At 46.2% G+C, this 23,306-nt stretch overlaps 1 pseudogene; it reads right to left on the minus strand.

Annotated features, from left to right (window-relative positions):
* Positions 1–13,613: 13,613 nt before the first annotated feature.
* On the minus strand, positions 13,614–23,289 carry LOC123825456 (annotated as a pseudogene).
* Between the last annotated feature and the right edge of the window lie 17 nt (positions 23,290–23,306).

Genomic DNA, 23,306 nt, shown 5'->3' on the forward strand with positions numbered 1-23,306 from the left:
CCCTCCGCCGCCGTGTGATAACGTGGGTGGGGACCTGACCCTGCCCGTGCCATAAGGGCTTCGATTTGACCTTCAGAGCAAGCAGAGGCCAGTGACAGCAGGACAGGGACGTGATCAGATGGGTGATGTGAAAAGCTCCCTCTGGGTGCTTGGGGTGAGGTGGTGGGGGGAGTCAGTGCAGGAGACGGTGCAGTCATCCAGGATAAACGTGAGGGTGGCGTGGAGCAGACTGGTGACCGTGGGAAAGAGAGAAGTTAATGAACTAGAGAGATGTTTTTTTTTAATCCTCATCCAAGGAAATGTTTGATTGATTTGAGAGAGAGAGAGAGAGAGAGAGAGAGAGAGAGAGAGAAACATCAATGTGAGAGAGAAACATCAATTGGTTGCCACCCTCCCTGATTGGAGATTGATGGCAACCTAGCTACATGCCCTGACCAGGACTCAAATCCACAGTGTTTTGGTGTATGACACGACTTCCCAGTCAAATGAGCCACCCGGCCAGGACTAGAATGAGGTTTTGAGAGTACACCGCAGGCCATGGTGAGGCCTGAGGACCAGGGAGGTGCCGAGGGTGACTCCCAGCTCTGGCTGCATGTCTGAACTGGTGGCTCGCCAGTCACGGGCAGGGAACGCTGCAAGGGCTGGCACAGAGGGTCGTGGAGGCAAGCTCGGCCTGGAGGGCCCCAGAGCCTTGGAAACATAGGAGTGGCATTGTAGAGCTGGAAGCTGGGTGTACAGGACTAGAGCTCCAAGGTGAGGCTTGTGCAGACGGCGATTAAAGTCAAGGGGGTGGGTGATGTCGTCTAGGGTTAGTGTGGAGTGAGAGGAAAAGAGGGTCTAGGACCCCACTTGGAGGAACCTACACGTTTAATTACCACCTAGAGGGGAATGAGCCAGTGACGGGAATAGAGAAAAGGAAGCCAGTGTCCCAGAAGTCAGCTTTTCAAGAAGGGTTGATTGTGCTGAATGCTGATGAGGGGCCAAGATGGATGAAGGAAAAGTCCACCGGGCTTACCGTTGAGGTCAGAGGCAGCCTTAATGCACTGTCGACATTTGGGCCAGACAATTCCGGGCCGTGGGGCTGTCCTGTGTCGTGAAGGGTGTTTAGCAGCACCCCTGGCCTCTACTTACCAAATGCTAGCAGCACACCCCCACTCAGGCTGTGATGACCGAAATGGTTTGCGGACGTTGTCTGACGTCCCCTGGGGGGCAGCACCGCCCTGGCTGAGGACCCCGCCTTGGCAGAGTGCTGTGAGCAGGTGTGCAAGTGGAGTCGAGTTTGTCACGGAGGAGAGAAGAGGCACGAGGTGGGACCTGGAAAGGGCAAGGGGGAGTTACTCTATCATTTTTCTAGGAGGGGAGAACTTTGAGGTGGTAGAGATAATGACACAGTGTCAAACATTTGAATTTTTTTCTTTGTCGTTCTTTGATAGATGAAAAATAGCCGCTCAGTATGGTTTTGATGTGCATTTCTCTTATTACGAGTGAACTTGACATTTTTTCAGAGGTCTAGGAGAAAGCTGTCTTTAGAGACTATCTTTTTAATTTTTTTTACCCATTTTTCAATTGGTTCACTGATCTTTTTCTTATTGATTTTTAAAATAATATTATTTTTATTTTATTTGTTTAAAGTATATATTGTTGATTATCCTATTACAGTTATCCCAATTTTTCCCCCTTTGTCCCTCTCCGCCTGGTTCCCCCCCTTCCGTCCAGCAATACCCACCTTAGTTCATGTCCATGGGGGGGGGTACATGTAAGTTCTTTGGCTTCTTCATTGCCTATACTGCTCTTTTCTAAAAAGATTTTATTTATTTATTTTTAAAGAAAGTGGAAGGGAGGGAGAAAGAGTGGGAGAGAAACATTGATGTGTGGTTGCTCCCACACACCCCGCTACTGGGGACCTGGCCTGCAACCCAGGCATGTGCCCTGACTGGGAATTGAAGCAGTGACCCTTTGGTTCACAGGCTGGCACTCAGTCCGCTGAGTCACACCAGCCAGGGCTTTTTCTCATTCATTTTATGAATTCTATGTATCATGCAGAAAAACCCTTCTTTTACGATATGAGTTATAGATATTTTTCCCTAGTTCATCATTTTTCTTTTCATTCTTGTGAGGCAAAAGAGACATAGGCCTTGTGTACATTTCAGATGGGTCATGCAAATCTGTATAATTCTTGTGAGTGACAATTTGTCATCCTCTATCAAAATTACAAATGCGTTTATTTTTTGCTCACTTCTGGGAATTCATGCTGCAGAAGTGTTTGGTGTGAATAAGAATGAGTGTGTGCGTGCACATGTGCGCATGTGTGTTGGTTGTGGCTGCTGTTGGCTTTTTCTCACAAGACTGGGAATAGCCCAAGAGGCCATCAATAGGAGACTGATTAAATAAACCATGGTGAATGCATACAATGGAATATTTTGCTGCTATGAAAAATTTAAAAAGTTTCTAGTTACTATAATAGAAACATTGCTAGGGTATACTGTTAATGGGGAAAAAAGCAGGAGGAAGAATTATATATTCAATGTTCCATCTTTTGTGTAAGACATGGGGAAATGGGAAATATGAAAATGTATTTGCATTTACATTAAAAACCCTGGGGAAAAAGTAAAAAGTGGTTACCACAAAGAGGTTGGAGCACGGGGAGAATGGGGAACAGGAATGACAAATGTGAATTTATTTTTGTTTTTAGTTTTTTTAAACTGGTGAATTATTTACTCTCTAAAAAGTTAGTGGGGTGGATTCCAGCTGAGAGAAAATATAGTAGAGAGAAGTTCTCAAGGAGGTGGGAGGGGTAAAATTCAAGGCCCAGGTATAAGTGTAGTGCTTTGCCTCAGTTTCTCCATCTGTTAAATGAGGGTTCTTGAGCTAGCTGTGGAAAGCACACCTAGCACTGGCTTGTCCAGTGTGACCGTCAACCCTTCTCGGAAGCCCAGGGCAGGCTGGGTGAGGACGCCGGCCTGGGGAACATACCTCATCCACCACTCTTATTTACAACTCCTCCGAGTGTACCCTGGGAGGACGGACAGTCAGTGGTCGGTGGAGGCCTGAGCCAGCCTAGGGTGGCTCGGGAGAGGAGGCTGCAGTCCCATGGCCAGCAGTTTGTAAGTCCACCCACACCCTTCTCCAGCTCCACCATGCCCTTCATGAGTATAGATTGGCCCTAAATGTAGGTGAAAAGCAGCCCCAGAGGGAGCTTTGAGAAGCAAAATGCACAACAGCAGCCACCAGCACGTTAAGCCCCTTGCTTCACGAAAGGTAAAACTGAAGCTCAGAAAGGGCAGGGGGATATTTATCCATTGATGCTCTGCAAGGTAGTCCTGGCTCCCGCTTAGCAAGCGTATGTAAGGACGTGCTGTCACCTCCCACAAGTCATACCCTCAGAATGCCATTGTACTTGGACATGGTATCTTTTTTTTTTTTTAAATGACCTTTTATTATCTTCAACGACAGAGAAAATCAAGCCTGAAGCCTGTGGGAACTAAGCAGCCTCACTATGGAGGGTGACAAGACCTGAGGGGGCGTCCTCAGAGACTCTCAGTCCGACCACCTGACATTTCAAGGAAGCATAAGCCACACTGATTGGCAGGGAGGAGGACATGGGAAGGAGCTTCCTGCCTAAAATCAACCCTGTCCAGAGCTAGCACCTCAAAGGCACAGCACACTCCCCTGTGCTCAGATCTCCACAGAAGGTGGGTGGGAATTCACTCGGGACCCTGAGTACCCCACTTCTTGGTGTTGTTCTCTCCGCCAGACCAGAGATGGTGCCTTCAAATATTCAATTCAGGTGAGATGAGTCATGAGGGCGAGCTTAGTCCAATAAGACTGGCGTCCTTATAAGAAGAGGAGATCAGGACATAGAGACGTACAGAGGGAAGACCATGCAAAGACAGGGAGAAGACAACCATTTGTAAGCCAACGAGAGAGGCCTGTTGACGCCTTGTTCTCAGGCTTCTAGCCTCTAGAATTGTGAGAAAATACATTTTGTTGTTTAAGCCACCCAACCTGTGGCACGCTGTAATGGTACTCCAAGGAGACTGATAAAGGCACCCCAAGTAGTGCATTTCCCTTTCATGTCAAATAAGTGTGCAGTCAGGCCACCCAAGCTGATACGGCCACATCATGGAGACTGAGGCTCTGCTTTCTCTCCCACCTTCTGTTTCCAAGGTCACCTCTTGGACCAAGATGGCTGCTGGAGCTGTCTGGTTCCTGGCAGCCTCAAAGAAGAGGGGACAAACATGGGTTCTTCCCTTTTAAGAAAAGTTCCTGCAAGTCCCACAGAGTAGTTTGGCTGACATCTTATTGGCTATGGCTTAGTCACATGATCACACCTCGCTTAAGGGAGTCTGGGCAATTTGCTTAGGGAAAAGCAAGGGTTTGTTCCTAAAGAACAAGGGGAGAGTAGATGCTGGACAAGGCAACCAGCCATCTCTGCCACAGACCCCAACCTCAGTCCACACCCTGAAGGTGCAGCAATAACTATCTTTATTTACATTTTTCATAGCTCAGCATAATTTCTATTGCAAAGCAGATGCCCCCCCTCCCCCCTTAGTGTGTGTGTATCTAATTCCTGAATGGCTTTTGAAGTACCCAGCTATGGTGGGCAATGTTTTTCCTGAAGTCCTCTGCCCATGTAGGTGTGCCCAGGACATCAGCACTCAGCCACCTGCCCCTGACCTGCGGTGCCTTGTTTGTGTCTGTGCAGCTCTTGGGCCTCTTCTGGACCATCCTCAAGGCTCAGGGATCGATTTGTTGCTCCTGTGAGTGCTGGGGGCCAGGCAGTCTGTGAACGAGTCTTTCCATCTGCTCTTGGGCTCCTCAAATCTCTCTAGTCTTGCTATAACATCCCCCGACAAGAAGTAGGGGTTCAGGGTCTTGCCTTCAGAGACTCCCCAAAGTCTTTCATTTTTCATTATCTTTCCTCTGCTTCTCTCTCTCAGTCTGTACCTCAGGAGAATATTACTATCTGAAGGGGACAAGCCCTATTTTTGGTCTTTGTATTTCTCCACTCAGGACGTAAGCTACTGGGACACAAAAGTCAGACTCATGGCTTTTTTCTGCTTTCCACCCTCTCATGTTCCTCTCTTGAGATGATGAGCACAGGTTTTGGCTTGACAGCAAGGAATAAAAAAGAAAATATCAGAAAACTGAAATAAGTTAATGTCTGAAAAATGTTATCCTGCTTTATTTATAATAAACTTTCCTGTGGTTGACATTATTTGGCATTCCTTACCTACTTCTCTCTTGCTTCTGTCACTACCTAGTCTAGAAAAGCTACATATTTTCTTTCACACCCTCTCTTGCAGCTTAGGGAAGCTGTATTTCTCAGCTCTGGTCAATAAGATGGGAGCAGAAATCTGCTCAAGGTTTACAGGAAGACTTCCTTTTATCTTAAAAAGGAGCAAGGTGTAGCTGGCATTACTTTTTCCCTCCACTTCTTACTTAGAATGTGAATTCAATGCCTGGAGCTGCAGCAGCTCTTTTGCCACCATGAAGGCAAGACTCCTAGAGATGCCATGGCACCATTGAGCAGCTGTGTCTACACAGCATCATGTAGTTGCTATTAAGCAAGAAAAATGAATCCTCATTTTTAAAGTCTTAGTTACTTGCTTCTGAAAGCATTCCTAAATAAACATACACTTTATTTAGATTAGCAGAAGTGGGTCTCTCTTTATTATCACAAACTGTGCCCAAAGACTGTCTTGAATTCTGGATCATGTGTATGCAAGACATTTCCTAACCACCTCCATCCTGCTCAGCCCAGGCCCAACCACCAGTTCTGTCCTGGTGGTTCCCATGCCAGATTTCAGTTTTTATTTTTTAAATATATTTTTTGTGTGTTTTTCCTTTAAAAGAAGATTTTACTTATTTGTCTTTAGAGAGAGGGGAAAGGAGAGAGAAAGAGAGGGAGAGAAACATCAATGTGTGATTGCCTCTCGAGCGCCCCCTTCTGGGGACCTGGCCTGCAACTCAGGCATGTGCCCTGACTGAGAACTGGTGGCCCTTTGGTTCACAGGCCAGAACTCAATCCACTGAGCCACACCACTCAGGGCCAGACTTTAGTTTTTAAAGTGAGTCACATGAATGAGGTAATGCTGCTCAAGGGTACTCAGCAGAAAATCTTGGTCCCCAGCAGGCTGGAGGGTGGAGATAGTCTACCAACTATTGTTGACCTGGGGACCTACCATATTTTTTTGGCTCCCTTTCTGGGCAGCAGAGGCATCCATTCACTGAGTGTTTGAGAGAAGTCCAGACCTATCTATTAGAGGTCTTCTTTTTAAAAATTTTATTTTATTTTATTCTTTTTATTTTTTAAGTATATTTCATTGATTATGCTGTTACAATTGTCCCATTTTCCCCCTCTATCCCCCTCCCCGCTCACACCAGCATTCCCCCACCTTAGCTCATGTCCATGGGTCGTACATGTAAGTTCTTTGGCTTCTCCATTTCTTATACTATTCTTAACCTCCCCCTGTCTATTTTGTGCCTACGAATTATGCTTCTTATTCCCTGTACCTTTTCCCCCCATTCTCCCTCCTCCCCCTGTCTGCTCATAACCCTCCATGTGATCTTCATCTCTGTGAAACTGTTTCTGTTCTAGCTGTATGCTTAGGGCTTTTTTGTTTGTTTGTTTGTTTAGTTGTTGATAGTTGTGGGTTTGTTGTCATTTTACTGTTCCTAGTTTTGATCTTCTTTTTCTTAGATAAGTCCCTTTAACATTTCATATAACAAGGGCTTGGCGAGGATGAACTCCTTTAAACTTGACCTTATCTGGGAAGCACTTTATCTGCCCTCCCATTCTAAATGATAGCTTTGCTGGATAGAGCAATCTTGGGTGTAGGTCCTTGCTTTTCATGACTTTGAATACTTCTTTCCAGCCCCTTCTTGCTTGAAGGTTTCATTTGAGAAATCAGCTGTTAGTCTTATGGGAACTCCTTTGTAGGTAACTGACTCCTTTTCTCTTGCTGCTTTTAAGATTCTCTCCTTCTCTTTAGTCTTGGCTAATGTAATTATGATGTGCCTTTGTGTGTACTTCCTTGGTTCCAACTTCTTTGGGACTGTCTGGGCTTCCTAGACTTCCTGGAAGTCTATTTCCTTTGCCAGAATAGGGAAGTTTTCCTTCATTATTTTTTCAATTAAGTTTTCAATTCTTACTCTTCCTCTTTTCCTTCTGGCATCTCTATGATTTGGATGTTGGAACATTTAAAGTTGTCTTGGAGGTTCCTAAGCCTCTCCTCATATTTTTGAATTCTTGTTTCTTCTTTCTGTTTTGAGTGAATGTTTATTTCTTCCTTTTGTTCAAAATTATTGATTTGAGTCCTGGTTTCCTTCCCTTCACTGTTGGTTCCCTGTATATTTTTCTTTATTTCACTTTGCATAGTCTTCAGTTCTTCCTCTATTTTGCATCTGTGCTCAATCATTTCTGTGAGTATGCTGATTACCAGTGTTTTGAACTCTACATCTGATAGGTTGGTTATCTCCTTATTGCTTAGTTCTTTTTCTGAGGTTTTGATCTGTTCTTTCATTTGGGCCATTTTTTTTTTTTGTCTCAGTGCACCTGTTACATTGTAACATTGTAAAGCGTGGAGCCTTAGGTATTCGCTGGGGTGGAGCAACTCCCTTCACTGCTTTGTGGCACTGTATGTGGAGGAGAGGTCAGAGAGGGAACAATGCAGCTTCCTCAGCTCTTGCCCCACTTACAGTCACTTCTCCAGCTACCCACAAGCAAATTGGGCCCCTGATTCTTGGGTGGGAGCCTTTGTGTACATTCTAGGACCCTGCAGGCCTCTCCAACAAACTCTCCTGTGAGGCTGGGAGCTCCTCCTGTCACTGCAACCCCCACAGATTTTTACAGCCAGAAGTTTTGGGGCTTTAGTTTCCTGTGCTGGAACACTGGGTTGTGGGGTCTGTCTCTCTCTCCAGTTGTTTCTTCTGGCTTATCTGAATGCAAAGGTGGGACTGCCCGGTCTGCCAGCTACTGCCTCACCTGCCCATCCACCACCTTGCCGTGTGTCCTCTCTGCCCTGGCCACCCATCTCTGCTTCTCCTATCAGTCTGGATGAATGTTTCTTATTCATCTCCTTGGTTGTCAGACTTCCATACAGTTTGATTTTCTTGCAGTTCTGGTTGTTTTTTTTATTTTTAAATTTGTTGTTACCCTTCTTTTGCTTGTGCAAGGAAGCAAAGTATATCTACCTATGTCTCCATCTTGGCTGGAAGTCCCCAAAGGTCTCCTATAGGATGTGTCATGATACATTGGGCAGGTTCCTGACTGCTCCAAGGGGAGGTGCCAGCCTGAGGTCTCCCTTTTTTTGAGAAGTCCCTCCCTTCTGCATCCTCCTTCACCTGACATGACCACATCCTGGAAGTGGTGGGGGAAGAGGCAGGGCACAGTTACAGAGCACAGATATGGGTGGTGTGTGGAACACATACACCATCCAGATCTTTAAATCAGATTCCATCCAGCTCAAAACTGATTAAGCCATTCTGGTTGTAGAATAAATCCTAGCACTATTTCCAGATAATTTATAAAGAAAACCTTTTTTTTTTTCCCTTTAGAGTTATTCTAGAGAGAATGATAGTCTGCAAAGGCCAGGGTCTACCACTAGGGGAGAGCTTGGCTAAGAGCAAAGCAAAAACTAAGTCAGAGAGACCAAGTCCTAAGTATATGGTAGGAGTCCCTGGATCATGCTATGCCTGAAGGCCTCCTACATCTAGGTTTTTAATATATGTGAATCAGAACACATCCTTGTTTTTTTTTAAAAGCCAATTTGAATTGCTTTTTCATCACATAAATGAAAACAGTCCCAAGAAATTTAGCCCACGGCAAATAGTAGGCAGCTAGACTGAGACCTGAGGCCCAAATGGCCTGTTGTCTGATCCAGTGCAATACACTGATTGACCAGAGCCTGAATCCAAAGTGTCCCTGGGAGAACTTGTGTACACATAGCTTCCCTGGATATTTGAGCTCTCCCTGGTCTCTGAGGATTTCCCAGACCATTGGGTTCAGACCAAAGTGCATCTCTCTGCTCTCCACGTTTGTCTGTGCAGGGCAGTTGGCACAAGGATGTGCCATCTCATTTGTTGTTGTCCTGAACTGCCCTTTAAGTCTTGGCAAACTTGGTCTGCTCTTCAGCTTTTTCCCTTTGATATGAACTCCAGGGAGGGCCTGGCTCTTATTGATTCATTTTTCCACACAGCTCAAGGCTGAGCACACAGATGGAATTCTGGGTGGCAGCATGGGACAACGGAAGGAGCACTGGCTTTGAATCTCGTCTCTGCCACTTACTAGCTGGATGACTTTCAGAAAGTTACTTAACTATTCTGAGCCTTGTGTGGGTTATTATGAAGACACTCTGTGTCAGGCCTGGGGCTAGGGGCTGACAAGACAGTGGTGAGTGTATTGGTCAAGATATATTTTCGTTGGTGGCAAGCAATAGAGCCCAACCCTGTTTATTTTTCACTTTGGCACACAGTGAGACTGTATTTCTTAGTCTCCCTTGCAATTGGGTGGGGCTATATGGCTAAGTTCTGGTCTGTGGGATTTGGTAGAAGTGATATATGACACTTCCAGGTCTTTCTCCCAAAATGCCTCCTGCAGAATGCTTCTTTCTCTCTCTCTTACCTCTTTGCCACTGGAGGGAGGGACCCGACAACCGCAGAGACCTGTAGGAAGGGTGTGTCACAAGAGGAAAAAGGCTGGGAACCTGAGTGACTTTGTGGAACGAGCTCCCTGCTGATCCCCTGCGACTGTGACATGAGTAAGAAATAAACTCCTACTGTGTTAAGCTGCTAAGATTTTTAAGTTGTTTGTTATAGCAGCATAGCCTACCCTGAGGTCAACTGTGACCAAATAAAGCAAGAGTGAATTCCTTGGAAGGAAATGGGCTACTCATGGCGTTAACAGGAGTCTTGAAGGTGGGCAGCCCTAGAGGCTAGGGAGGGGGACTTGCCACAGAGGGTTACATTTATGCATTTGGAACATAGTCCAATGATTTTAATCCTCTTGTCTCAATATTCAAATTCCTGGCCCTGGCCGGTGTGGCTCAGTTGGCTGGACATTGTTCTGCAAACCAATAGGTCATGGGTTTGATTCCAGATCAGGTCACATGCCTGGGTGGCAGTTTCAGTCCCCAACTGGGATGCATGCAAGAGGCAACCGATAGATGTTTCTCTCACACATCAATGTTTTTCTCTCTCTCTTCCACCCTTCCCCTCTCTGTAATCAATAAAATAAAATAAAATAAAATAAAATAAAATAAAATAAAATAAAATAAAATAAATTCAAATTCCTGGTGGTGGGTCCATCTGGTCTAGCTTTGGTCATATGCCCCTCCCCCGGCTAGAGAAGAGAAAACCTTTGATTTTAATTCCTACTTACTATACTTAATGAAAGGAGGAAAATCTCAAAATGGAATCGAGGGGGAAATGGCTGTTGGGCAGGCTGAAAGCAAGCGTTCCTCCAAATGAGCGCAGCTCCTTCCCCTGTTGGAGCTCCAGGCTGGGGGAGGCCCGGACTAACCCCATTCTCCCACCATGCAGTCAAATGGGCTGGCTGACCTCTGTGGTGGGGAAGTACAGGCAAACAGTTTGGGCTGGGAAGTTGAGGAGAGCTTCCTAGAGGAAGTGGCATTTAATCGCAGGCTTGAAGAGTGATGGGGATCTACGGTAGTCAGTCCCCTCTTATCCATGGTTTTGCTTTCCAAGTTTTCAGTTATCCACAGTCGAACAGGGTCTGAAAATATTAAGTGAAAAATTTCAGAAATAAACAATTCATAAGTTTTATTGCCCTGGCCTAATAGCTCATTTGATTGGAGCATTTTCCCAATATGCCAAGGCTGTGGGTTTGATCCCTGGTCAGGGCACATAAAAGAAGCAACCAGTGAATGCATAACTAAGTGGAACAACAAAACGATGTTTCTATATCATCGTTATAATCAATCGTGAAAAAATTTTTTAAAATTTTAAATTGCTTGCTGTTCTGAGCAATGTGTTGAAATCTCCCACTGTCCTGCTGTGCCCTGCCCAGGTTGTGAGCCATCCCTTTGTGCAGTGTGTCCACACTGCTGGTGCTCCACGCCCAGCAGTCGGTTAGTGGCCAGCTGTCAGGGTATCACAGCACTTGTGTTCCAGTCACCCTTATTTTGCTTACTGATGGCCCCAAAGTGCAAGTGCAGTGAGGCTGGCAATTCAGATATGCCAAAAACAAGCCACAGTGTGCTTCCTTTATGTGGAAAAGTAGAAGTTTTCGACTTCATACAGAAAGAAAAATGTTGCATGCTGAGGTTACTAAGATCTACAATAAGAAGAAATGTTCTGTCTGTGAAATCGCTCAGCTTACAGGTTAAACTCTATAATGGGAGAGTGTGTATGAAACAAACATAGTATAGACAGGGTTCCTAGCACATGTGCCGAAGCTGCCTGCGGTTTCAGGCACCCACCAGGGGCCGTGGAATGTGTGCCCCATGCAGGAGGGGCTACTGTGCTCTGTTTGTAAAGGAAGGGGTGGCAGCAAAGGAAGGGGCATTGGTCCAGGCCATGAGGCCCTACAGTGGATGCAAATTCCTCTCCTCTCCCTCTTCAGTGACCACACACAGCTAGAAATCAGGGGGAATGCCCTCCTTGATTTTCAGTCACCTTTAGAAAATGGGAAAAGGGAGGTAAGATTAACATGATTTGCAGATAAAACAGTTTTATATCTGGAAAATCCAAGTGAATGTGTTGAAAAACAAATAATACAAACATTCAGCTAGTTGTCTGGGTCCAAAATTAAACTAAGGAAATCAATAGCTTCCTTATTTATACCAACAACCACTTAGAAGGTATAATGGAAGTGGTGACCCCATTTGCAGTAAAAACAAAAGATAAACAACCTAAGAATAGACTTAATAAGAAATGCATAAAATCTATATGAAGGAAAGTTCAAAATGCTGCTGAATGATGCAAACGAAGACTGAACTCCTGGAATGGCAGACTTATTCTCGAAAGAATAGTCAACAGCATAAAGATGATCTACATAATTAATGTCACTGCAATAAAAATTAGCTCCATCTGTTAATAGCTCACTAATTCCTTAAAGCTCAGCTCAAATGCCATCACCTCCCACACGAAGCCCTCCTGCCCTCAGAATTTATTGTTCAGTGTTTCTGACCTTTATCCTGTGACTCTCCCTCAAGAGTGAGAACTTGAGGACAAGGACTCCCTCCCACCTGTCACTCTGTGTCAGATTACTAGGGTTCAGGGAATGATGACCTTGAGTCCTCAGAGGCCTGGAGCCACAGGGTTTCCCAGAGATCAGCCTTTGTCTGGAGTATGGAAGCAGCTTCGTGGGCCCTTCTGGTCTCCCTGCCCCTCCGCTGGCTGGAACCTTGGGCCTGCTATCAGGTTCCTCTTCATGCCATCACCGCACCGTGACATGGCGCGACTTCAGCTGTCCTGAGTCTAAACTTGGCCAGTTCTGGGCACTTCTTTTGTTCCATGCATGAGGTCCTGGCCACAGGCCTGGCCTCTTCCTGGGAACTAAGTTGCCTTGGACTGTGCCTGGTTTGGGTTTGGTCCCTCCTACCTCAAACAATGGCTTGGATTTACATTTATTTATTGGATTTGAGAGAACAATCTCTGGCTATAATAAACCAGAAATACAGGATTCCACTGAAATTGGAACAGTTGACAGAACCTGGTCAAACTTAGAAACTTTCAAGGGAAATAAGATGTCAGACAAAGCCAGTGCCCAAGATTGGTTTGGGATGAACATAAGAATTACATTCAGCATGGGTATCTTCTGACCCCCTCCCCAGCAGGTATCTGCCATAATTCTCCCATCCTTTCCAAAGCAACTGCTTAACCAAATGGCTTTTCCCTCTCTATTGCAGGTATATGCCAACCCAGCAGCTCCCCCTCAGACATGATGCCAAGTCAAGAGGAAAATTTATAAACTTTATTCCTGGTTAGAAAGTATGCACACACCCACACCAGCACAGGTGATGTGGTGTCAGCGCACATAGTAGCAACTTGAATCAAATTAGAGCCGCTACCATGTATATAACCTGTTAAGTGACCATGTAGCTAGGTTGATGTTTCTAGTTTACCACGTTAAAATACCAACATGGCAGAATGCATTTTTGAACTCCAGATCTTCAAAACATTTCTAGGAGGCTATTAAAGTGATGTAGAACAGAACTGTATCTCAGAAACCTAGGAATTAGGGAGGAGCACTGATGGATTCTTCCTGGGACTCTTTCAGGGGATCCAGAGACGAATGGAGGGCACGTTAGAATGCGAGAGCATGTATGACAGGTGTGGGGGCGGGCAGAGGTGGAAGGACAGCTGGCGTATTCATGTTCCAAGAGAAGTCTGGGAGAGGGGAAATAAAACCCAAAACAGCAAAACAAAACCCAAGCCAAGTAGGAAGGAAAAAAGGGTTTCATACAATACAATATCAAAACAGTAAAAGGAACACACTAAAATGCAGACTGGTGGCAGATAAACCCATGGCCTGTTGTGATAGACGCTCCCAGCCACAATCAGGTAGCTGTCTTCTCATCTGTTCACTCAAGGTTATTTGCAGGTGCGATGCCTTCAACAAGAGTCTCCTGTACGAGGGCAGGCAGGCTTCAGTCACGGGTTTCGAGATCTGTCTGTGCCATGCAGACACACAGCCTGGCATCCAGGTATCCTTTTGTTTTTGACGTGTACACATCCAAATTGGTTGTCCAGCTGCGCTTGGTCAGTACAGGGTGAGCAAGGGCACCTCTCTGTTGTCCATGGCCTTAGCCTCTCCCTCCAAACCCCCCCTTCCCTGACCTATCATACCTGACCTCTACCACCAATTCAGCCACGACCCACAGCTCCATGACCTAGGCTTCCTCTACCAGGACCTCCACAGCCTTGAACACCACCTCTTCCTAAGCCTATTCAGGGAGCTACGACTCATCCACCTTGGAGCAGGTTTTGACCCTAGAGCAACATCCCACCCATAAGTACAGTTCTTATGGCCCGTCCCTCACGTAGTGCTCCTCTGGGCAAGCCTCTCTGGGTTATAGGCAGGCCTCGGCCCCCGACTGCTCCCCTGGCCAGGGCCCCTGTGGGCCAGCCTAACTGTGCCTGGATATTATCTTACCCAGGTGCTGCTTTAAACTTTGCTTAAGTTTTAATGCTGCCTGGACAGAGGGTCTGTTCACCTGCTGGGCGAGCCTTCTGTTTCTGGCACTGGCTAGCTGCTGCCGTTGCTGCATCGAAGCCCGAATACTCACTGGCATCGGCAGTTTGTTCTTCAGCATATGAGTAAAGCACTCCTTTAGAGACATCCTGGTGGTGCTTTTTAGCACAACTTTTTGGTGCTGACTGTGCAGCCACCTTCCAATCTGGAGGATGGAGGACTGAAGGGAAAGGCTGCTAGTGCTCCTCTCGAGGCTGCCACCAAGCCTGCGGGATGCAGGCAGGGGCCAGCACACCTGCGCTGATGATGGAGTGGCTTGGGTTGGCTTGTTTGGCGGCTGGCTAGCTGTGTGAGCAGTAGACTGCCAGGTGAGTGCGTTGTTGCTGGCTGGCTCTGGTCAGCCGGTCCACCTGCTCACCTCGCCCGCCCCTTCCTGCCTTTCGTCTGCGCCACCGTGACTGCTGCCACCAGCTCCTGCTCGTCGTCCAAACAAAACGCCACTACCAAGAGCTTGATCAATACCTCACACTGTACACCAAAATAAACTCCAACTAGATCAAAGATATACTTGTTTTTTTCTTAAAAAAAAAGTACTTGAAGAGAGCACAGGTAAATCCCTTTGAACGTTTGCATAGGAGTATCCTTCCTAAGTATGACTCAAAATCCAGAAACTGTAAAAGATGGACCCATTCAGCTCTAAAAACATAAATTAATAACTTATTCACGAAAAGTAAAATTATTGCAAAATTAAAAGACAAACAGCAATTTGGGGAAATATATGTAAGTTAATATCACATAAGTTACCTTCAAACTTCATGAAGAACTAGAAATGCAGACAAAGGAGCCCAACAACTCAGTGCCAGCGAGGGGCAACTGGATGAACAGGCAGTTCCCAAAAGCAATGATGGCCCTGAGACACTGCTTCTCATGTCTCCGATTGGCAAACATACAACAGCAGTTTGGTACTACATCCAGGGGGCCAGTCCATGTGGAAATAGATATTCTCTGCGTAGTTGGTAGGAATGTTCAGCTCCTTTGGAGGGTGATTTGGCACAAAACATCAAAACCACAAAGACATCTACCCTCTGACCCAGCAATTATACTTTTGTGAATTTATCTTATAGATACACATGCATGCTTATGGATGTATGTGCATAAGATTATTTTTTACAGCATTGGTTTTGTTAGTAAAAGAACAGAAACCGTATTGTTTTGGGTCATATGCTTACTCAAAGTTTCAAGAACTGAGTGTGGAGGAGAGGTGGCCCTTCATAGCAAGACTGGGGTTATCAGAAGAAGGAATGAGAAAAAAAGCCAGATGTCCCTGGCAATGGCAGTGCTCTCCCTGTGTAACAACGTGCAGACGACTTCGTCAGCAGAATGCCCCAGACCGAATACAGGCGATCGCACACTGGGGGTGAGATTTTAAGGTGTGTCCAGGCACCGCGAGGTGGTGACTAAACCACGTCCGAGGACGGTGGGGTCTGTTAACGTGAAGGCCCCCCAGTCTGCTGGGCACACGTGACGACGTGGCTGCGCACACTTGGTGCAGCGTCTGGGGCAGCACTGAATTCCCTCTCTACATGACAGTGGGGGGAGAAGCTTGAGATTTGGAATGAAATTTCGGAGGGAGGAGAGATGAACTGGAGAGTCAGGCATTCTGAGAGATGGGGGCTACAGAAAGATGGTGTAGTAGCAGTCCTGCTGATGAGGGCTTCTAGAAAAACACAGGAAGTGCAGATGACGGTTTCAGGTTGGTTGCCCTGGAATGTGAGACATCCTTATGAAACCTCCGGTAATGACAGGTCCCTGTTGCTCTGATGCGGGGTTTCTCTGTTGAGGGTGGTGCGGCCTCCAGCGGCACTGGAGGCACATGGGCTGGTTTTACCTGCCAGAGTCTGCTCGGGGGTAGGGCAGTACCGAGTGGCATTACTGACTTGGTGGCCAAAATTGTGACAACAGGTGGATGTCTGTTGCACAAGGCCAGTGGCACTCCCGTTGGAAACACTGCTTTTGTGTGGCTGGATTGTTTTGTGAAACTTAAAGATGTTCCGGTTTTGCATCCAGGTTGATATTGGGCAACGGAATAAAGCATACAGGAGCCACGGGACAAAGGAACAGCTGACACCTGGGCTGCTCCTGTGTTTAAGGCTTGCATTGCAGCTACATCACCTAATGAGTCTTCTTCTAGTTCCCTTTGTTAACAGCCCTCGGTTTATTTCCTCTTTGTCATCTGCTTCATAATACATTGTCACTTAACATTCTGCATTTCACATTTCTGTTTTATTTTGTTCTAATCTGCATGTAAAGTAGAGGTACTTTGCACTTCATTTGTCTCATTTGTCCACTGACCAGGGCTCTTCTCTTTCGCTAGCACCATATTTTGGGATCTGTTTGTGATCATTTATTCTTTCCCATTTTTATTTACTATTAAAAGCATAATTATTGTTGAATAGCACACTGGATTTCCTAAACTTAGATGTTGTTTGGGAAATAATTTAGGTAAACATAACTATTATGCACACTGTTCAGAATTGAGGCAATGAGGTTTCTATGACTTTTTTCTATTAATAATACACATGATCATTTCATAACCTCTTCCAAAGTTTGCCATTCCAATGGAAGTCCATCTGAGCAACTGGCTAACAGTGGTGGTGGGGACTTGGGCTCAGGCTGCAGGGTTTCTAATCTGAACATTGCCTGGGGCCGCTGAAGCTGGGAGGCCTGGCTGTGTCTCGGGTTGGATGGGGGCAGGGTGGTCTCTCAATGTGAGTCACCGGCACTTCCTGTCTTTTAAGGGCACAGGCAACAGACATGGGCCAGATCTCAGGTCATGCGGTTGCGCGGGGGTTGACTGGGGTTGTGGACAACTTGTTTTTCATTGTCGTACAAGAAAGGAACAGTGATGGCTCCTTGTTAGTTTTCTTCAGGGCAGACCTTTACTATAGTGTTCTTATCATGCGTTGTTGCATGACAAACCACCCCAAAATGTAATGACTTAAAACAACAACTTATTATTACCTCTTACAGTTCTGCAGCTTGACTGGCGTAGCTAGGTGGCTCTCACTTGGGGTCGGTCCTGTGGTTGCAGTCACACAGTCACAGAGGTGCAGGGGCTGGAGTCTTCGAAAATCACGACTGGCTCAGCCGTCCAAGATGTTGTCTTCACTCACATGGCTGGCACCTCTTCTGGGCTGTGGCAGGCAGAAGCTGGTCCGGCAACACTCTTTTCTTCATTTAGTCCTCCCATGTGGCCAGGCGGGGCTTCCTCGCAGCGTGGCATTCTCAGGCAGGCAGACTTCTCACACAGTGGCTGGCTTGCCCCAGAGGGAATATTCCAAGAAACCCATGCAAAAACTGTGAAGGTTTTTAAGATGTAGCTTTGGGAGTCATGCTCCATTCCATCCCATTTCACTGGTCAGAAGTGAATTCACAGGGTCAGCCCAGACTTAAGGGCAGGGACCACATGAGACGCTGACAGACCTGAGTGAGGGGGCCCATGTTTGCAGACCGGCTACCACATGGGGTCATGTGTATCAGTCAGAGAAGGCCGGGTTATGCTGCAGGAAGACACTGTCCCCACATCTCAGTGCCTCAAAACAGAAAAGGTTATTTATTGCTTGTTCTGCTGGCTAGGTGGGGGTCACGGAGGGGTGCTGCCCCATGTAGTCAATCCATCTCACGATGCCACAACCTCAACATGACAGCTCGGGGTTCGCTGCGGCAGGGAGGGCAGAGTCAGAGGGATTTGCACAGGCAAGGAAATACTCTGGCCCAGAAATGACATGAGTCACTTCCACCCAGTCAGCATGTCCTGCCGAAACGCCAGAAGCAGGGAGGTGTGATCCACTCCCTTGTACTTGGAAGAGAGCAGAGGCAGAAGTGACCAAACAGTGGAGGCCTCTCCCCCACTAGGCTGCCACCCATGGGTGGCTCCTGCTGGACGTCACCATTAAGTGAGTTTTGGGCAAAATTTCTCCATTAATACACTAACAGATGTTCATACACAGTCATTTATTCCACACAAGGGGGTTACTCAGTAAGACACATTTGATTTGGGCCTTTGGAATGAGTAGGAATTTGAAAGAAGGGAAAGAGGTGAGGAAAAGAACATTCCAGATGAAACAGCATAAGCATAGGCTCAGAGACATGAAGAGCCTGCTGTTTCCCTGGGGCCACGAGAAGTCTAGCTTGGTGGGCTTGGAGAGGCGGAAGGGATAGGAAGGTGGGCTGGAGCTAGGGTGGAAAGAATAATGAATAATTAATAACTAAAATTTATCGAAAATCTTTTAACATGCCAGGCACAGGTCTACACACCCCACGTGCTTTACCACAGCTGTGATGCTCTGCTGGGTCTCTTCCATTTGCACCCGGCAGTGCTGTTCCCCCTTCTCTACCCAGCCCCGTGCCCGGGAGGTTGGCCTCTATGCACTACATCACCAGGCTCCCTTGCTCTCCGGCTTCCAGTCGGGTTTGTCCAGTGGGGAGTCCCAGTAGGAGACAGCGGGAGAGAAGACAGTACGGTCAGGATATTTATCCCATTGGCTCCCGCCCTGCTGGATGGCCTTAGCTGGCTGCGTCCCGCAGCTGCTCCCACACGATTCCCCCTTCCCAGATCCTGGCAACTGTTCTTTCTCCTGCCCCTTCAAGTCTAGGGATACAAACTGTCTTCTAACTAGACCTGGGGTGTCCTGTTATCCTTTGTAGGGTTTAATGACACAATGCCCTTTTAAAATAGCCCCCTTGTCAATTCTTCAAATTCTAATTAGATTTTCCTGACAGAACCTGACCGATACAGGTACTTACCTGACCAGGCAGGTATCAGTATTGTTTCCATTTTAAGGGTGAGGAAACGAGGGTTTAGGTGATGTGCTCAAGGCCACACAGCTACATAAGAGGCAAAGACTCAGTCTAGGGAATCTACTAACAGAGTTTCAAAGACCTTAAAAGGCTGTGAATGCCAGGTTAAACAGAGTGTTTCCATCACCTATAGAGGGTGCCAAACACCCTTCTTTCACTAATCCATTTTTTTTTTAAGATTTTATTTATTTACTTTTAGAGAGGGAAGGGAGGGAGAAAGAGGGAGAGAGAGAAACATCAATGTGCAGTTGCTGGGGGCTGTGGCCCGCAACCCAGGCATGTGCCCTGACTGGGAATCGAACCTGCGATGCTTTGGTTCATAGCCCGCACTCAATCCACTGAGCTACACCAGCCAGGGCACTAATCCATTTTTTAAAAAAGATTTTACGTATTTAGTTTTAGAAAATGGAGAAGGGAAGGAGAAAGAGGGAGAAATATCGATGTGCCAGAGAAACATCAATCAGTTGCCTCTTGCATGCCCAGACAGGGAACCTGACCCACAACCCAGACATGTGTCCCAACCGGGAATCAAACCAGTTACCTTTTGGTTTGTGGGATGATGCTCAACCCACTGAGCCACACCAATCAGGGCTCATTAAATCCATTTTAAGTGACACTTATTTCTATGCTTGTTGAGGCATTAACAAGATTCCTCATCTGCAAAATGAGAGCCTTGCAGAATTGTGGTGGGACTTAGAGAGATGTTGGACACTTCAAGATCTAACTGGAGCTGGGGGTGGAGCATGTGACCAAGGTCCAGCCAACCAGAGCATCCTATTTCCCTTGGTTGCAGTGATTGGTTCAGGAGTGATCCAATCAAAGCCAATGGGATTATTTTCCTGGAATATTTGTAGGACAGGCACTCCCTTCTCTACCAAGTTTCGACTGGGAGAAGCTGAAGCCTGGACATGCTAGGGGCTACCATGTGGATAAAGGACCCCCCAGTCAAGGAAGCAGAACCAAGAAATGGAGAGAAAGTGAGTTTCAGGATACCATTTGATCTCAGCAGTATCTTAAATCCACGGAATCCTTTGGATGATTTTCTTATCTGAGGCAATATAGTCCCTTTTTCCCTTATGATAGAGTCCCAACTGTGTCACGTGCAGTGGAAATGGTCCTGCCACAGTGGAAGAAGACAGCTTGGAGTGGGAAGAGGAGTAGGGGTGGCAGCAGTCAGGTGAACTTCTATTCTTCCAGCAAGGTCCAACTGAAATGTTACCACCATCTTTGTTCAGCCTTGCAACTGCTTTCCCTGCCATAGTTAGTTGCTCCCTCCACTTCCCTGTGCGCTTAGAAGGTTTGTACACACTTCTGTATTTTTTAAACCTCACTCAAGGATACATTTTGTCAATTTTAGAAAGAAAGGAAGGGAGGGAAGGGAGAGGGAGAATGCAAGAAAGAGAGAAAAACACTGATGTGAGAGAGAAACATCAATCAGTTGCCTCCCACAGGTGCTCCGACTGGGGATTGAACCCAAAACCTAGGTATGTGTACAGGACCACACTCTAACCAACTGAGCCACCTGGCCAGGGATACAGACCTATATTATAGCACCACTTACATGTCTGGGCGGCTGTTATGAGGCAGTGCACAATTTCCCTGAATCTTATTCACTTGGAACTCTTAGTTTTTGTTTTTTTAAAAGACTTTAATTATTTATTTTTAGAGAGAGGGGCAAGAGGAAGAAAGAGGAGAGAGAGGGAGAGAAATATCAGTCAGTTGCCTCTCACAGGCCCCCACTCTGGGGCTGAGCCACGCCAGCTAGGGCTGGAACTCTTTGTTTTTGAAAAGTCATGGCCCAAAATTGATAGTAACTCACTGAAAGTTTTTTGTACAAATAACTAAATGAATGAGACCAGGCAGTAGCAGCAGGAATGGGCAGGAGGAGATGGATGGGGGCCATCCCTGTGGTGCCAACAAAAAGTAATAGCCACCTTAAATCTTTTTTGGAATAGTTAGTTTCAAGATTAATATTAATAACAAAATGTTATTCAGTTGACTTGGACAAAATCCCTGAAGCAAAATTAATAATAGCAGTGATTTGTTGTATGACTTAATGTGCCACGTGTTTTGTATACATCAGACTTAATCTTCACTCCAGCCTGGCGATGGAAGGGTGGTGGCATGTTGTGGCTCCACCAAATCCACTTTACTCTGGGGAATTGAACTGACTCCAGGGGAAGACGTTTTTTAAGCCAATCACAGCAATTCCGTCCTCCTCCACAGTGGCTAGTTCAGGAATGGGCACTGGCTTAATTAGGACCAGCAGGATAAAGCTTATTGCTATGAGAAAGGATGTGAGGAAAAGCGCTTTCTCTGTCCCCTAGCCTGGTGGCTAACTTGGTCGGAGGTCACGCTGTATACATACCTAGGTTGTGGTTTTGATGCCCTGTCTTGGTGGGTATAGGAGGTGACCAATGTGATGTTTCTCACATTGATGTCTCTTTCCCTTCCCCGCTTCCTCTCTCTCTAAAATCAACAAACGGATTCTCGGGCGAGGATTAAAAACAAAAAAGAATGAGGAAGTTTGTGACCTTGGTTGTTCTTGGCAGCCATCTTGAGGACAAGGAGGACAGCAGAGCCAAGAAGATCCTAGAGGAATGGATCCAGGGCTCTCATCATGTCCAGCTTGAAGCTGACCTATGGGAGTTATATGAGCCAAAGGCATACCTCTCAGTCTGAGCTGAGTTTCTGTTATTTCATCCAATTACACGATGAGGAAACCAAGACTTCACAGTAACGTGCACAACAGACTTCAGCTTGTGCTAAGAGCTGGGACTCCACTCCCAGTTGTCGCTTCCAAAAGCCTTTGCTTATCCCACTGAACTGAGCCAAGAAAGGGCAAGTTACTTGGCCTCAGTCCTGATTTATCTGCTTACCTTCTGAGATGGCTTCTCTTGTACATGCAGTTTCTACTGTCTAGAATATTCTATGCCTCCTCTCTTTGACTAGCAAATTATAACATTTCTTTCAGGTTATAGCTTAGAAAAATGTCACTTCCTGATCACCTCCCCACCCCAACCCTGGAGATTAGCTTAGATCCCTATTAACTCTCACGGTGGTTTATATTTTTCTTTCATCCTGTTATCACAATTATAACTGATTACTTATTGTATAATACTTTTAAAACCATTTCTCTGTCTGTTCCATAAGGGCACAAGTGTGTCTGCTTTGCTCAGCACTGAATCCTTGGAATAGTTGTTGTTACTTCGTGGGCAACAATAACTATTTGATGAAAGAGTAAGTGAAAGCTTTCTGGGGTCATGAGTTATATCAGTGGTTCTCCAAGTGTGGGCCTTGGACTTGCACCATGAGCATCACCTGGGAACTTGTTAGGACTGTAAATTATTAGGCTCTATCCCAGACCTACTGAATTAGAGATTCTGGGAGTGGGACTCAGATGGCAATTTGTTTTTTCAAAAGCATTTAAAAAACGATTTTATTTATTTCTTCTTAGAGAGAGGGGAAAGGAAGAAGAGATGGAGGGGAACATCAATATGGGAGGGAAACATTGATGATGGGTTGTACCTCAGCCCTGACCATAGTTGAACTTTGACCTTTTGCTTTGCAGGACGATGCCCAACTGAATGAGCTCCACCAGGTCAGGACGGCAATGTTTTAACAGGCCTGCCAGATGACTCTGATTCACACTGGAGTTTGAAAGGCATTGGGTTATACAGATTTGTTCCAGGCTATGCAGTAGGCACATCTAGCAGCATCTCTGCTGCTACGGATTGTTTCCTGCTTCTATTTCTTAAAATCAACACTTTTACAAGTAACGTGGGTTGGAGAACAGAACAGGAACCAACACATTCTTTGCTATTCCAGAACCCAGGATCTTTGCTGTTCTTTATGCTTGGGTTACGATTCCCACTACTGACTTTATTCTTAAGGTCTCAGTTTAAATTTCCTACTCTTCCCTTCCATTTTCTCTCAGCCCACTGCGTCTGTTGCGTTCACTTTCCTCACAGCGTTCCTCGTTTCTTACAATCAAATCATTCATTTGCTCTTCACTTGTTGCTAATCCGCCTCCTGAGAGCAGGGTCTACAGCAGCCTCGCTTATTGCACTAGTCCTCGCACCCACAGAAACTCCTGGGCCATAGTAGGGCTAACGTGTATGTGGGCTGACTGGATGTAAGCTGTACGAGGACAGAGGCTGCGTGTTGCTGACTTCTAGACTGGTGCTTGGCACGCAGAAGATCTGCTCCCCAAAGATCTGCGGAATGAATGAGCGCACGAAGCGAAAGAGGAAGCAGCCCTTTACCGACATGGCCGCCGGCTCGCGTG

The sequence above is a fragment of the Phyllostomus hastatus genome, unplaced genomic scaffold, assembly GCF_019186645.2.
Source record: "Phyllostomus hastatus isolate PE091 unplaced genomic scaffold, TTU_PhHast_1.1 phas_contig_64, whole genome shotgun sequence".
Taxonomy (NCBI): Eukaryota; Metazoa; Chordata; class Mammalia; order Chiroptera; family Phyllostomidae; genus Phyllostomus; species Phyllostomus hastatus.